Source organism: Mizuhopecten yessoensis, unplaced genomic scaffold, assembly GCF_002113885.1.
Source record: "Mizuhopecten yessoensis strain PY_sf001 unplaced genomic scaffold, ASM211388v2 scaffold5875, whole genome shotgun sequence".
In the NCBI taxonomy this organism is placed as follows: Eukaryota; Metazoa; Mollusca; class Bivalvia; order Pectinida; family Pectinidae; genus Mizuhopecten; species Mizuhopecten yessoensis.
Window position 1 is genome coordinate 164,730 of NW_018406267.1, and position 4,819 is coordinate 169,548.

At 34.7% G+C, this 4,819-nt stretch overlaps 1 protein-coding gene across 5 annotated transcripts in view; it reads right to left on the reverse strand.

Moving 5' to 3' along the window:
- Nucleotides 1-3,736, reverse strand: part of LOC110451185 (ceramide glucosyltransferase-like) — a 68,428-nt gene extending 64,692 nt beyond the window's left edge. For all 5 annotated transcript variants that reach the window (XR_002463044.1, XR_002463043.1, XR_002463042.1 and 2 more), the window contains exon 1: nucleotides 3,641-3,736. The gene's annotated coding sequence lies outside the window, so the exon portion shown is untranslated. The remainder of the gene's footprint in view (nucleotides 1-3,640) is intronic.
- Nucleotides 3,737-4,819: the final 1,083 nt, after the last annotated feature.

Genomic DNA, 4,819 nt, shown 5'->3' on the forward strand with positions numbered 1-4,819 from the left:
CCCCATCCCTTGTTCAATTTTATTGGCAACAAATATGTTTAAAGCTAAATAAATTTAAATTCTGAATATTGGCAAGTGTGCAATTAACTTCTGATGATGAATAACTACTGTTCAATAAGTTTTAATACGGACTTAGAAATCATATTACTTGGTTTCATAGTGCGGTAAGAAGTTGCAGTTGCCTGACGCCCCTCTCTGGGGGCCCCTTTGGAAACCGTTTCATCTCGCCCAGACCGCTCGTGTTTACTGCCTAGTCAGGTGACGTGACCGGCGCTATTTTTAGCAGGGCTTTCCCGAACAATTCAAGTGGTCAAACTGGACATTTGGAACGGACTATGAATATGGGGATAGCGAGGTAACATAAGTGGAAGTGCATACAATACATAGATTCATTAAAAAAAATATGGCTTTTCGCGTGATGTCCCTTTAACGTGATATTTGATATAAATATGATATTTAATATAATCAGTGTATTTGATATAATTAGGACATTTGATATTAACAGAATATTTTATAAAATCAGTGGATTTGCTATAAAAAGGATTATGATATAAACAAAATATTTTATATGAATAGGATATTTGATTTAAAGATATTTTATATATAAAGCGGGGTATATATATGACATTAACAGGAAAAAAGTTCCAATATGTTTCATATTCAAATTCTGACTTGAAATTAACAAAGAGTAAATACATGAAGGAACATAATTATTATAATGACTTTTTTTCTCAAATACTATATTGACTCCACTATAAAGACTTGATCTCTGGATCTTATAATCATTAACCCTTTCATCCCTATGTAACTTAAGTAGACTATTCCATGCATTTATATGGATGAGTCCATTATGGTCTACAGTGGTGAAAGGGTTAAAGCAAGGAGCTTAACCACTACACTATCGGTTGCTATTTATTCAGGGAATAATTTCAACTCCCTTAAAATGTCTGCAACATACTGTATACCAGGAAATATTCGCCGAGTCAAACTTTCGCTCTTTGCCCATGAAATCAATTTTCGCCCACTGTTAATTACGCCATTCACATTTAATTACAGTACTATGTTTATTATGCTATTTACAAATGTTCGCTGTAATGATAATTTGCCCTCATTACGGAGGGCGAAAATCAAACTGCAACTAAAATTTCCCGGTAGAAATAACAATATTCAACAGAAAAATACCTTTTCAGGCCTGTAAACAATAGAAAATTGGTAGAACGTTCACTGTGCGTAAGCTTAAATTTTCCCAAGAAAGAGACTTAAAATTGGTCCCAAATACAACCTAAATTCACAGCATGATGCATGTCCAAATGTGTTAACTTGGACAGACTGGAAAATTGCCATAATTACTATTGATGATGACTGATTCTGAGGTAAACTGATGGTGGACCATGTTGGAGCTGTCAGAACAGCAAAGGTGTGAGACGGTGTCAAGCTGAGAAATCGTTACAACAGAGACAGTCATATATAGCTTTGGAAGGAAAGGACACGTATCTAGTAACACATAGTAAAATGAAATTATTTGAATATATTAAGGAGCACCGGTCATTTTGTGCCCATAAAAGCATTAAATAGTTACATTTAAGCATTTAACAATGACATTGTTATATATATATAACTAATACTATTTGTAATGCTAATGTTGTTGAACGCCTCATATATATGCATTTTACAGCACTTGAACCACCATTAAAGTGTCATCATCTCACATGCTGAGATAATTAAATCTGCATAATACTTCAATTTCAATACTTTAGAAAAAAAATCTAAATGTGCCTTTATCATTTATTTACAATGAAAATTCTTATTCATAATATCATGAAATTTTCAGCTTTTTAAACAAAAAATAAATCCATGAAAAAATTCTATAAAGGAGACAAATATTAAAATTGTATTAATTTATATTAACCCTCTGGTTCGCTTGGATGGACACATACAAAGGGTATATAGGAGGAAATCAGAGTACTCGCAGAAAAAAACTGTGTTCGGACAAGGAACCTCGATGAAACGAGAGACTGTGCTAACAAGAGTCTGGCCAATCTATCCAACAACAGTGGAACTACACACAATCACCATTTGATAGGGTTGCTAAGTCCAAGATTTTGGTCTTTCCAATACAGTGTGCATCAAGTCTGTAGTCAAATGTTTCATCGTTCACGACGTTAGTGACCCCATGGCCACTATCTTTGCTGGAAGATTATTCCATGTGTCAATATTCTGTTCCTTGCATAAAGTCAAATGAAAATTTTGAAAGTTCATCGCTAAAATGCTTTTGTGCAGGTGGATCAAGCCCGTTCCTCAGTGGATTGAAAGCTCATCAAGATGTACAATATGTAATACCAACGACTGACCAACACAAATCTACAGCTACTACATTCTTCCCTCCCTCTTTTCTGTATGTTTTTGCATTGAAAACAACACTTTATAGTTTAGGCCAAAAAAAAAGTCTGTTTAGGGTTCCCCACCGACCCTAGCTTTTTACCCCGACCCAAAACTTTAAGATTTTTTCTGATTTTTTTTTAAATAAAAAATAAAAAAAAAAGGCAAATTTTCGAATTTTAGAAGGTTCCTTGTCTTTCAAAATGGCTTCCAGCTCCGTGTTGGCGCTAAATGTCAGCATATGGAGCACAGTTTGCCTCCAAATGAACCTTGTTTATGTAATTCTTTGTTTTACATACAATAGTAGGGTCATAATCACATGACCACACGGTACACAAAAATATACATTTTTTTTTTAAATCGACCTACCTACCCTTGTTTGTTTTGCCCATGCAACCCTAAACAGACAATTTTTATTTTGGCCTTACAATACAGGTTCAGGTATATTCATGCCACTGAGGTCAATAAGTACTAATTGCAAGGGATTTCAAGTACTAATTGTAAGGGGTTTCTAAATCCACAAACTTAAATTTGCTATCAGCTTGGCTGTGTTTATTTGAAACCTGATATTTCTAAACAGTGAGCAGACAGGTTATAGACTGCAATGCTATCTGGTCAGTGCCTGACAATGCAGATAAAGGCCTTGTCCCACTCAAAATGTGCGTAAATGTTCCCGATTTAATGTCACAAAAATATATTTCCTTATTTTAGTTCATACATACATATTTATGTAGTTAAAAGAAAATTGACAGATCTAGGTCATGCAAGGAATTGTTAAATTCAGAACAGTATCTGGTTGTCTTACATTGTATAGTTTTGAAAATGTTATCTTTATCATTGCTGCATATGCCACTGATATATCAAAAACCCGTGTAGATCTACTAAATATAAGAATAGACACCCATGATAACATTTCGTCCTGGCTTGTCTCCCTTTGATTAATTTGGCCCAATTAACAAACACATAAAAATATCAGATCTAGAGTAAATCTAACGGCGCGAACATCGCCTCTAGTGATTCACGGTACACCTATGTACTCAATCAAACATGATCCACATCACCAGCGACAGTCTGACCGATCGTACGTGACGAAACATGCATCGTCATACTACGGCCATGAGCGAGTAGCTAACGTTACAATTACGGTGACATGTCCAACCTGTAACTCGTGATCACCAGCTTCCACTTTATGTAAACCTGCCGGTAAATAGAAACCTTCATATATTGGATAAAGAACATAAAATAGAGAAAAGACACTTACCTTTAAGCTGATCAGAATTTTAAGCTGAAACAAATCTCTCGATGGATATTATCGACAGATTTTTTGACGAACCACGTTATTTACAATGACAACACACACTCCAATCGGGCTAAATGGGCACCTTCTCTGTGATTGGCTGATTTTTAAGCTACATGTACTAATCTCGTTTCATGTTGACGTACCATGCTACTTTCGCTTTGTTCACCAATTTTTTGTTTTAGGTTATCATAAATACACATTTAAATCGTTAAATGAATACATTTTATGAATACAATTAAGTGCTTTATTTGATAAAATATGAAGTACTTCGGTACCAGCGAATTTTACGGAAGCCTATGGAGATACGGTCAACAAGCCGTCTAACAGATAACGTAGTCAGCCTAAATCTCAACCCCTTGATAACCATCACTGAATCACTGGTTGACATCGTGTTAAGCCAATGGCTTATGTATGATGTATGATCCTTGTTAATAAACTTCTGCTGGACACGACTTCCTTCCGGTTTCGCAAGCATGCAGGTTGATTTTCAATAATTGTAATTAACTATTAACAATATATATATATATATATATGTACATTTATATACAGTTTCTTTGTGATCATATAATTTCCCCTTGGTATTATAGCGGTTCTGAGACTTATTTATGTAACGCTTCGGTTAGAGTAATATATTTTGTATCTACAATACAGTTATTAAAAAGAACACACACATCAGAAGCGAGTCAGAAACTATTAATGTCATTTACAGCCTCCCGACACCTATAAGCTCCGGACGACCTAGGTATTAAAATGGATTTTAAATAATATGTCTTTTCGTAGCATTCAGTTGGGTCGCAAAACTGACTGACATGTTAATTATATGTCAAGTGAGCTATTCTAATGAAGACATCAGCTTTAATGCTTTATCATTGACTTCGTTAACCTGGTTACGTACCTTTTAAATAGCTTATGTACAAGTTCAATATATTTGAATTACATATATATGTTCGGATTTGTTATAAGGGTCTTTGAATGTTACTAATTAGGGGATTGAAATTAAGGGAGACTAATACATATTTTAGGGGTCGTTTTCGTTCGACCCTCGGAAAAACATGCATTTCTCGATGCTGCTACAATAATCTCTCTTACCAGCATGTGCTAGGAAATAGATCAATCAACCAATCAGTTAAAAATGAATGA